This window comes from Sceloporus occidentalis, unplaced genomic scaffold (assembly GCF_023333645.1).
Source record: "Sceloporus occidentalis isolate IW3139 unplaced genomic scaffold, rSceOcc1.0.p SCAF_1, whole genome shotgun sequence".
Lineage (NCBI taxonomy): Eukaryota > Metazoa > Chordata > Lepidosauria > Squamata > Phrynosomatidae > Sceloporus > Sceloporus occidentalis.
The window spans coordinates 44,682,706-44,694,847 of NW_028316981.1; the positions used below are offsets into that span (position 1 = coordinate 44,682,706).

At 41.6% G+C, this 12,142-nt stretch overlaps 1 protein-coding gene across 7 annotated transcripts in view; it reads left to right on the forward strand.

Moving 5' to 3' along the window:
* The first annotated feature begins 6,253 nt into the window (after positions 1–6,253).
* The window catches only part of LOC149321350 (inositol 1,4,5-trisphosphate-gated calcium channel ITPR1), a 273,413-nt gene continuing 267,524 nt past the window's right edge, over positions 6,254–12,142 (forward strand). For all 7 annotated transcript variants that reach the window (XM_089520074.1, XM_089520084.1, XM_089520102.1 and 4 more), the window contains exon 1: positions 6,254–6,394. The gene's annotated coding sequence lies outside the window, so the exon portion shown is untranslated. The remainder of the gene's footprint in view (positions 6,395–12,142) is intronic.

Sequence of the window (12,142 nt, forward strand, 5' to 3'; positions counted from 1 at the left end):
GGGCAAGTGAGGCAGCGGGGGGGGGGGGGGCGACGACAGAAGAGGTGCATGTTGCCTCTTCTCCTTTAGTGTTAGGCTTCCTCCTCTTGAAGAGAGCCAGGTCAGTGGAGAAGAAGGGGTGGGTGCCAGATAGAACCGGTGCAGGAGGAGGGTCCAACTGGGTGTCACCCCTTCTCTGATGTGTCACCCAATTTGTTCCGCACTCCCCACACACTCCTAATGATTCCATGGACTATCTCATGTTTCACATTGGGTTGTCTCAGTATAGGGTTTTCAACATAAAATGCTTCACGAGTGGTTAATCATTGCCTTTCTCTGTGGTGTAGCATCTCCTTTAGAGATATGACATCTATGGTACCATTGCCATTGTCTCTGAGAGATATTTTTGCCAGTGTCACTTCTCACTACTGCTGCTACTGAGTAGCTGTTTGCCACATATGTGGTTCCTCAATACTGGAGACACTACCAGCAACAGCAATAGTGTACTATTTCTGGATTCTATAGGGTCAATCATAAATGAGTATTGTAAACACAGTCACTCCCATTTTGTATGTGCATGTATGTGTGTGTGTGTGTTGGTTGGTGTTATGTGCCTTCAAGTCTTTTTTGACTTATAATGACCCTAAGGTGACCTTATCATGTTGTTGTTTTTTTTGACAAGATTTGTTCAGAGGGGGTATTGTCATTGTCTTCCTGTAAGGATGAGGAAGTGTGACTTGCCAATGTCACCAACGGTTTCCATGGCTGATTTCCAGTATCCTAGTCCAACACTCAAACCACTACACCATGCTGCCTCCCCCCCCCATCAACAATACAACAAATTATATATAAAATTGAACACATATCTAATGTCCCCAAATTTCCATGCATCCAGTGAAATGTCAGTGCATGACTTGATTGTAGAAATGTTCTCTATGTCCTACTTAGTAGTAGATTAAGCAACCTTGGAGACAAATCTTAAAGGCCTAAATAAAAGATACAATATGGGGGTGAATGTATAACAGAAATTCCACCATAAAGAATTTACTCTTGTCCTCTCCTAAATACATTATTGAATATTCTGCTACTTCATTCAAAATGAAAAGGGATTAATTCTTATCCTTGGCAACTACAGCTTCTCTTCTTTCCAGTACTTTCTTGCTTTCTGAACTCTGCTAGTAAGAACAGATCCTCTAAGAATTTCTACACACACTGGATCAAATCAATAATTCACAGGGATTACTCCACAATAGCATCTTGCCTCACAGGAGCATCCACTCCCACCACCATGGGAATGCAGTGTGAATGTGGGAATACCAGCATAATGTGTGTTGAAGCTCTTGCTTTCTGTAGCCAAGCTTTTAAGAGAGGCATCTTAGGCTCCTGATATTGGGACACCTGTGTCAAAGCCAGTTGCTGCTATGTGTCTTCAAGTCAGTTCTGGCTTAGGGCAACTCTAAGGCAACCCTGTCCCTGGGTTTTCTTGGCAAGATTTGTTCAGAAGGGGTCTGAGAGTGAGAGGGTGACTTGCCCAAGGTCATCTAGTAGGTTTCTATGGCCTAGTGTGTATTTGAACTCTGATCTCTAAGGACATTATCAGACAAAGGAAATTGGAAGTATAATCCAATGGCAATCCGAACACAATCATGGGGTTTAACGTTATTGCATGATAGATTACCAAACGCAATTTCGGGCAATGGGAAGTCAGTCTGAATGCAATCATGGGGTTTCACGTTATTGCGTAGGAGGTGATCACATGCAATTTCGGGCAATGGCAAGCTATTTTCAGGCAATGGGAAGTCAGTTCGAACTCAATTCGAATTCACATAAATTCGCTGAACATGGGAGGAATTAAGAGAAATTCCTCCCGTGTGATAAACTCCAAAGTAGTAGGCTGCATATTCACTTCTGAAATAAAGCAGGTTGACACCACCTTAACTGCTATGGCTCAGTGCTATGGAATCATGGGATTTGTAGTTTGGTGAGATATTTATCTTTCTTTGCCTGAGAGCTCTGGTGCCACACTACATTGAGCCATGGCAGTTAAAGGGGTGCCAAACTGTATTAATTCTGCAGTGCAGATGCAGCCATAGTCCAATGCTCAAACCACTAGATTAAGATGGTTCCCAACTGTGCTAAAGCTGGGGACACAGCAAAATATTGTATCATTAAAAAAAGGTGTATGGCCATCTTTAGAAGCCCAGAGTTCCCTCCCTCCTTCTTTCCCTTTATTTATGCCATACCTTTTCTCCAAAGATGTTACATTCTCCTTACCTGCCTTTATCCACACTGGCCATGAAACCTAGGAGTGTCAGCTTCTGACCCTGTTGCTGCAACTATGCCTCAACACTGACATTAGCTTATCTCTATATTGTGGGAAACTTTTGGCTGCTGATTTCCTTAGGCCAAGCTTCTATTAAAAACACAAGCAGCAAAGTGTTTGTGTGTGTGGGAGGAGAGTAGTCTGGCCTTTGAAAAGGATTTAGACAAATCCACGGAAGAAGGGTTTTATCAAAAGATAGTGCCTGCAATGAACATATGGAACATTAGTTCAGGGACAAAATGCAAGTAGCAGCTTGGAAAATGAGGTGTAAATTGGAAAAGCTATTTTCATGCCAATGTTAAATAGTGGAAGATTCAGGACAAATATAAGGAAAAGCTGCTTCAGGAAAGTTTCTAGGAATAGGCACAGCCAGAGGGCTTTAAAAGCGACAGATTCTTGAAAGATATGATGAGTAAGCCCTACAAGTAGCTGGAGTGTCAGAGGCATTAGGTATTTGTTCATCAGTTGCTGGGAAGTGTAAGATAGAGCTGCAATTCCCCTCATGTCTTGTTGGTGGGACACCCTTCGCCCAATGTATCTAGTTGGCCACTGTGCAATCTGTGACAGACTAGAGAGGTCTTTGGTTTGATTTAGCTTAGTGGTTCCCAAACTTTCATCCTCCAATTGCTTTTTACTTCAGGTCCCAGAATTCCTCACAATTGGCCAAGTTGGCTAAGGCTTCTGGGAGGTAAAGTCAAAAACACCAGGAGGACCAAAATCTGGGAATCACTGCAACTCTTCCCATGGGACGGATGCTAAAATAAACAGCCTCAACCAATAGAACTACTCTTACATTCATTTTTACTTTTTGTAATGGACAACTGAAGGTGTTTCCAAGATGGGCAGCTTTAAGCAGTATCAAACAAAAGATGTATTGTGAAGCTCTCTCATCTTTCCCTCCTTAATGGGGTTTTCTAGAAGCCTTTTTGTGAGGCACCCACCAACTAGAATTGGAGGAGGAAGGAAGGATCAGGGCCTCCAAATCTCCCCCCCCCCCTTGAGCAACTCTCATACCCCCCCCTTGGGGGTCCCACCTCACAATTTGACAACCACTGCCATACAGAATCCTCGAGTTAGCATACTGGGCTTTGTTATATGGGCAAAAGAAACAGGAGCATAGTATGATACTCCCATCAGTGTCCCATAATTTGGTGAAGATTTTCAGACGACGTCACTATAATCCCACCATTATCCTATGAACAAAGAGGAGTTTTCCAGCTGTTTTTCATTCAAAAGACTTTCCTGTGAATGAAAAGTGGCTGGAAAACTCCTCTTTGTTCATGGGATAATGGTGGGATTATAGCGGCATCGTGTGACATTATCTGAACTCTTCACCAAATCACATGACATTGATGGGAGCATCACACTATGCTCCCATTTGTTTTGCCTGTATGAAAAAGTCCATTGTAAGAGCTCATGCTGGCTGGGAACTTGTGGAAGGAATAAACCAAAAATGGAACTTAGTTTAGCTCTACATACCTCTATCTACTTCCTACACAATTTTATCTGGCTGTTGTTGTTGTTCTTAACTGTCTTTGAGTTGACTTTGACTCATGGTGATCCTATGGATGAGACATCTTCAAAACCTCTGTTTTCAACCTTTCTGCTCAGGTCATGTAGGTTCAGACTGTGACCTCCCTGACTGAGTCTGACCCTATGAGGAGCGAATTAGGGAGCTAGGTATGTTTAGCCTGAGAAGAGATGGTTAAGAGACAATATGATAGCCCTGTTTAAATATTTGAAGGGGTATCATATTGAGGAAAGAACAAGCTTGTTTTCTGATGTTCCAGACAGGACACGGAACAATGGATGCAAGCTCCAGGAAAAGAGATTCCACTTCAGCATTAGGAGGAACTTCCTGACAGTAAGGGCTGTTCAACAGTGGAACAAATTCCCTCGGAGTGGAGTGGAGTATCCTTTCTTAGAGGTCTTTAATCAGAGGCTGGATGGCCATCTATCAGAGATGCTTTGATTGTGAGTTCCTGCATGGCAGAGAGTTGGACTGGATGGCCCTTGTGGTCTCTTCCAACTCTATGATTCTATTATTGTATCTGACATGCAGTCTTCCTCTCTAGCACCCTCCAACTTTCCTAGCATTATTGTCTTTTCTAATGAATCATGCTTTTTCATGATGTGGCCAATGTATGATAGCCTCAATTTAATCCTCTTGGCAACCAGAGGGAGTTCAGGCTTGATTTGCTCTAGGACCCATTTGTTTGTCTTTTTGGCCATTCACAGTATCCTCAGCACTCTTCTCCAGCCCCACATCTCCAATGAGTTGATCTTTTCCCCATCCACTCTCTTCACTGTCCACCTCTCTCATCCCTACACGGTGATGGGGAATCCAGTGGCTTTAGTGCTCAGTTGTATATCTTTACATTTGTTCCTCTTGCCATCCTTTAAAAACATACACAGAGTCACAAGATGGCTGAAATTTTTGAACAAACGTGTGTGTATGTCAGGGGGGGGGGGCTGATCATGGAATACCTCCTGACCTCCTTTAGAAAAATATTTTTATATTTTAATATTGCATTTTATTTTAATATTATTTTATTTTAATATTGGGGAAGGGGCTGTGTATGTGTGCATGTGTGGGGTTGGAAATCTTTGAACCCAATGTTTGGCTAAGGAAGAAAAAGAAGAGGACAACAACCACAGTGCCCACCAGTCTCTGAAATAAAAGCTGTCTGTTTTAATATTGTAATAATTTAATTCTGTTTTAATATAACACTTTTAATGTTTTTAATTGCACTGTTTTAATCTTATAAGCCACTCTGAGTCACAGTTTTTGGGCAGGATAGGAATAATAACAATAACAATAATAATATTTTTGTGGTGTTTTTGGGCTATGTGGCCATGTTCTAGAAGAGTTTATTCCTGACATTTTGCCAACACCTGTGGCTGGCTGCTTCTCTGAAGATTTCTCTGAAGATGCCAGCCACAGATGCAGGTGAAACATCAGAAATAAACTCTTCTAGAACATGGCCACATAGTCTGAAAAACCCACAAAAAAACCATGGATGCTGGCCATGAAAGCCTTCGACTTCACATTATTATTATTATTATTATTATTATTATTATTTTGTTTATTTCCAGGATTTATAGCCTGCTTTTCTCCCACAATGGGATTCAAGGCAGGTTACGATATATTAAAAAGACGAAGCTAAATTGTTTTTATTTATTTAATTTTATTTTTATCCTGCCTTTCTCTAAATTATATTACTATTATTATTATCATTATTATTAAAACCAATCAATGTTGATTGCAAAAGTTAAAAAAAATTAAATACAACTGTTAAAACCTAAAGAAAAACAGCGTTGTTCAAAAACAGTTAAAGATCCTAAACATTAAAACGGCACACCACATGACTCAAGTGACATCTAATATATATATATATATATATATATATATATATAATCTAATAGATAATAGTATCTTGGTTCCATCCACACTGCAGAGATGATGTGGTTTGGGACCACTTTCACTGCTAGGACTGCAGTTTGTTGTGGGTAGCCACAACAAACTGCAGTCCCCAGACTTCCCTAGCTGTTTTTTCTTTAGTTTTTAATATTAGTTGTATTTAATTAATTTTTAAAACTTTTGTAATCAATGTTGGTTGGCTTTAATAATAATAATAATAATAATAATAATCATTTGATAATATTTGTTGTGGCTGTCCACAACACACTGCCATGCGAAGAATTTCCTAGCCTAGAGCCATGGCAATCAAAAGTGGTGGCAAATTGCATTATCTCTGCAATAATGTGGATGCAGCTCTGGAGAAGCAGAAAAGCAAGGAGCCGGGTGCATGCTGGGAGGTGTAGTCCTTCCCCCTTCTCTTGTAGTGTGAGCTGCCTGTCCAGGACTACATTGCCCAGGGAGGCGGCGGGGCGCATATAAGCAGCTGGAGGGCGGGGGAGCAGCACAGTCACCATGTGGATGCTGAGCTTGGAGGAGCTCTAAGGGAGGCAAGAAGGGAAGCTGGCTGGACAGACCTCCATCCCTGGGCAAAGCAGGGAGATGATGGGATTACCAAGCGGCTGAGCAGTCCCTCCAGGAGGAAGGCAAGAGTCCCTTGGGCAGGCAAGCAGGTAAAGACAAAAACAAAATAAAGGGGAAGGGAGGAAAAACTGGGTTGCCAAAATGACAGGGGATGCAGCCTTGACTTTCCTGCCATTCTTTTTTGCAAGCTGTTGGAGCTTCCTCACCACTTCTTCCTTGCAGCCCTTTAAAAAATAATTATATATATATATATATATATACACAGTATATAAATTTTTCTTGCAGCTAGCTACTCAGTGTTGGTTTCCCTCTCCTCCCCTGCCTTGTCAGATCACCCTGATCCTGTTGAGGCAGCAGGGATTGGTAGCCTTGGGTGGCAGTAGGAAGGAAAGAAGGAAGGAAGAAGGAAGCAACAGATCAAGGGATACTATTTTTCATTTTTCTTTTTCCCCTTCCCCTCCTTCTGCTCCCCGCCCTAAGTTTGCAACTCTGGATTGCTTTGCTCTGAGTCCTGGAAGCTGCTGCAAAGGAGAGGGACCAGGAAGGCAAGGATTTGGCTTGGAAGGCAGCCCTGAGTTCCATTTTTTTCTCTTTGGAGGGAGGATGGAGGATTGAGGATGGAGGGGTCTTCTTCAACTGGCTAAAAACACACACACAAACACACTTGATGGCTCCTGATGCAACAAGATGATAAGGAGGAGGAGGAGGAGGAGGGCTGGAGGAGGATGTGTGTAGGAATGGGGGAGGGCTGGTTTATTTTATTTTTTGCAAGTGGGGGAGTGATTTGAACTGCAGACGCTTAGCTGAGATCTGACCCGAGGGGTCTCCCTTGACAGTCTTTTTATTCCAACCCCCCAACACCTTTCAAACTGCTCTTCGTTTCCAAGAAATACTGACCGCTCTTTCCTTCAGTTTTTCTCTTGACATCTGAAGCAGGAAGAGCAGCTCTAGGGCTTTGCTCTGTTGGTGTTGTTACTGTTGTTGCTGCTGTGTGCCTCCAAGTCATTATGAGGTCCCCTAAGGCCTGTCAAAGAGTTTTCTTGGCAAGTTTCTGCAGAGGTGAAGTTGAAGGGTTTTGTGGCCGGCAACTATAGTTTATTGTGGGTTTTTCGGCCGATGTGGCCATGTTCTAGAAGAGTTTATTTTTCTGAAGATGCCAGCCACAGATGCAGCCGAAATGTCAGGAATAAACTCTTCTAGAACATGGCCATATCGCCCGAAAAACCCACAAAAAACTTTCTACAGAGGGGTGTTTTTTTTGGCCATTGCCTTTCCTCTGAGGCTGAGAGAGTGTGACTTGCCCAAGGTTTTCTCCAGTGGGTTTCCATGGCTGAGCAGGGATTCAAACCCTGGTCTCCAGAGCCCTAGTCCAGCACTCAAACCACTACACCACACTGGCTCTCTTGGCTTTGCTCTAGGCAAGCTGTTTTTTCCCCTTGGCAGCAAACTTTTGACTTCTAGGGGGAGGAAAGAGAGAGAAGCCTTCCTGAGTTATTAACTTGATTGCTTTTGTTTCAAATGGAGCAGGAGAAAGCTGACAACACCTTGGCTCTGGCTAAGATGGAAAGGATGCCTGGGCTTTGAGTGTTACCAGACTCTTTGGAGGAGCTGGGATTACTCTCTCTATATTTTAAAAATACTCCTTTAAGAGTTGGGAGATTTAGTTGAGAGATTTGGGTGAGCACTGTACCTTTGAGGAGTGGGGGGGGGGGCATGTTTGGCTTAGCTGCCAGAGGGATGCTCCCTGGGAAAGAATAAAAGAAGAGACCCATAACAACAAAACAATAATAAAGTTTTATTTATATGCCATCTTTCTTGTAGGATCAAGGCAGCTCATAACATCAAATAAAACACAACGTACAGTTAAAATACATCCTGTTAATTCCCCCCCCCCCCCAACCTTACCACACTAAAATATTATTAAACAAAAGAAACTCTGCTAGAACATGGCCACATAGCCCAAAAAACCCACAAAAAACTATGGATGCCGGCCATGAAAGCCTTCGACTTTACATTATTAAACAGTCAACAATTAAAACAATTAAACCTTTAAAATAAAACACACACATCCGGATCCTTCATATAAGTAGTAGCAGACTCTACTTCCCTCTCCTGTGGAGGGTAGTGAGGAGTCTTATACAGTACTTCTGTCTTACATATGCAAAAGGATTGAAGGGTCAAAAGGAAAAGTACATACTGTAGTTCTTAAATAAAAAGAGGGGCTCTTTGTTATCTTCCTTTGCACCTGTTGCCTGTGTGAATGAAAGCGGGAAATGTTATCTTGTGTGGCAGGGCAACTGTGTGTTATTGTAGCCTCACTGTCACCTCTGAGAAAGATGGTATGTGCTTATTTCCTTGGCGTATAATGTGTATATTAAAGGCTTTATAGTTGTCCACTTTTTCTTCTTTGAAATGGTCTGAACTGTATATTGATGTATATTTTTTATCCAAAGGGAGCATCATAATGGCAGTTTTATTTTCAGTCTTCTCCCTAATACTCCATATAGCATGGAATTAGCAAATTTTCATTGCCATTTCAAACGAAGACAACATGTCTTTTTTCATTAAGCTTTTCCACCTTGATTCCCAAGTTCTTTTTCTGGAGGAGTTGCCAGTTTGGATGTCATCGGTATGTATGTATGTATTTATATACATATTTATATATGTAGCTGAGACTGGTTTACTCCATGTGCAGTTATAATTCACCTGCTCATAGAAAATCTCATTTGCTGTTTTATAGCCACCTGGCTCATAAAAATCCTTTTGGAACTCTTTTCATCTGCTTTGATTTTCATCAATAATTGAGTGTTAGCTGCAAATTTGTTCCTGCTTTCAACTGCACACATCAGACAAAAACAAATTAAATAGTACTGTTCCCAATACAAATAATTGCACAGAGGTGCAATGCGAGGATTGTCTGCTTACTCCTGCTGTCTGCTACTTGTTTGTCTATTGATCAGTTTCTTATCTGTAAAATCACTGTCCTCTCATGCTGTGCCTTTGTTTACAGTCTTGAGCGTTAGTGGTGGACTTTGCCAATAATCTATCAAATCCAACCAAGACGCTCCAGTTCACATATTTTAGCACACTCCAAGAATCCTGAAACTCAGGTGGGATGAAACCTCTGTATGAAAATGCCATGCTGGTTCCCCTTCAGCAAGGCTGCTACTTCAGTAGTTTGATTCTAGCTTTCATGAAGATTTCCATCGTTTTTTCTTGGACAAAAGTTAGATTCATGGCCCTGTAGTTTCCTTGTGAGAGCCAGTTCAGAGTAGTGGTTTGAGTGTTGGATTGTGCCTCTGGAGAACCAGGTTCAAATCCTCGCTCAGCCATGAAAACCCACTGGTTGACCTTGAGCAAGTCACACTCTTTCAGCATCAGAAGAAGGCAAACTTCCTCTGAACAAATCTTTTCAAGATTGTTAGGGTCTCCTTAGGGTCACCATTTGTTGGAAGTGACTTGAAGACACACAACAGCAACAGTTTCCTTGTTCCCATCTGAATCCCCATTGGCTCATTTAGTGTTATGGTGGTTTAGTCTCAGTGAATAGGAAGGAAGGATGCTAATGTTGTTTCTCTGTTGCCACTGTAACATGCAAAATGATTACAGTAACTAACCAACCTTCATAGTAAACCTATGACTGAAGATGTTCCCATTTTAGAGATGGGTAAATTGATGTGAACAGAATAGCTGTGATTGCCATCACCCCTCCTGTTTATTAGTTTATCTTGAATGTATACACTGTCCTTGGGGTATCTTAAATTGGTTGGAAGATGAATGATGAGGGTAAATCCTGTATGATTTTGAGAGCTAAGCATGGTCAGGGTTGGTTAGTACTTGGAAGCGAGACTGCCAGGGAACACCAAGTGCTGTAGGCTATATTCAGGGGAATGCAATGGCCTTGCCTAAGAAAATGCTATGACCTTCATGGGTTTGACAGTTAGAGGCAGGTTTAGATGGCAACCTGAAGGCACATACCACTTCTGCTGCTATTACTAAGGGCAAAGATGAACTAGAATGTAAACAATGTAGGGATTTTGTATGCAAGAGCTTATGCCAACCAGTGTTCTGCTTTATAGTTTGTAAATAAAGCTTCATATCTGTCTTTTTCACAACAGCTAACAATGTTTACTAAACAGAGTTCATTCTTGTGACAGAACAAATAGGTTTTTCTTCCAAAGATTGGACTTTATGTCAGGTAGCTTTGCTGGTTCTACAGGCTGGATGTTCAGATCGATGGGTTATTGGCTTTATCAGTGCTGCATCCTTCTCCTAGCCTTCCCAAGATATTTGGAAATTGTGAAAACCTGTATCTTGCACACTGTGCTGAAATCAGGCTGCTCTGAGGTCACCACTTATCCATCAGCATGTACCCATATCTTTTTCAGATTTTTTAAAAATTGGGCTGTAGGGTGTGAGTGTTGCTGCTAGGGTTTGAAAGATCTAATCTTGTGTTTAGTACAAAATGCTGGAGCTGCTGTGGTAATCAGGCATAAGCAACTTTAGCTCAGGGATTTAGCTTCTAGAGAAAGTGTGATCTCCCAGATCATGTTCAACTGCAGCTCACATCATCCCTGACCATGAATCATGCTGGCTGAGATTGATGAAAATTAGAGCTGATTAACATTTGAATAGCCCAGGGCCCACATCAGGCTAACTAGAAGGTGCATGTGAGAATGATGTGCTACTTGCCTTTCATTTTCTTTTCACAAAGAAAATAATGTCTAATGTTTTGACCAGGCTGCAAAAGCTGCCATTTGCAGTACTGCTGAAATTCAAAGATGCTTCACTTGTGGGTCAACCAGGATAGGCTGTCAAACTCAATAACAACTTGGCGCTATGGAGAATAATTTCCTCTGTTACCAACAAACTACATTAGTAATAAAATCAGCATTTTGTTATTTTTCAAAGTGGCTCACATATATCTTATTAGCAGTCTACACAACAGCCCCGCAGGGTAAAGTTTGCTTCCTTGTGAGGCAGATGAGTAATTTTTTAAATCACATATTATGCACTGAACTCTGAAAAAGAGTTCCTAAGGCCTCTGAAGGCCACCTAAGGCCTTCAAATGAAATAATTGCTTAAATGAACTAGTAATGTCTGAGTTCAGCTTCTTAGTTCTAGACTAACTTAGGAGTTTTTGCACAGCAAAACAACAACAACTAAACCCCAGCTTCCCTTTCCCGGTTTGAATCCTCTTCCGGGATGCAGCTGGGTATTATCACACCAAAGGAACTCCAAATTTGCTGGCGATGCCGCTGGCTGGATGCAGCCCTTTTCAATGCTTTTCAAAGCTGGAAAACTCCTGGCTTTGAAAAATGGCTGCAAAGGTGGGCCTGGTAGCCGGGCTGCAGCCGGGCTGCACTCAGATGGCGGCATTGGCAGCGAATTTGGAGTTTCTTTAATGTGATAATACCTGACTGCATCCCAGAAGAGGATTTAAACTGGGAAAGGGAAGCCATATTTTTGCTATTCGAAACACTCCTTAGTACACTAGGCCTTTGTTTAATATTATGTCCCTAGGATCTTGAATCCAATATAATCCTGATTATAAGCATAGATCCAAAAGAACTGTTATTACTTCCTTGCCTCTCAGTTAGCCATGGTAGTACATGTATCCCTCCCAATCTTACTCTCTGAAAAAATACTGCTTTTTAAAAAAGAATGTATACTATTGTCTCAGAATGGGCCTTTTTAGTAGTAATTTGAGAGTGTGTTGGGCCTCTTTTCCCCATAGCTTTTAAAATACTTGATATATAAGTTAAAGGATGTATTATATAAACACACATGAATGTTGTTTCAGATTTGGCTGTGGATGGTCTTAAATGGTCAAAACT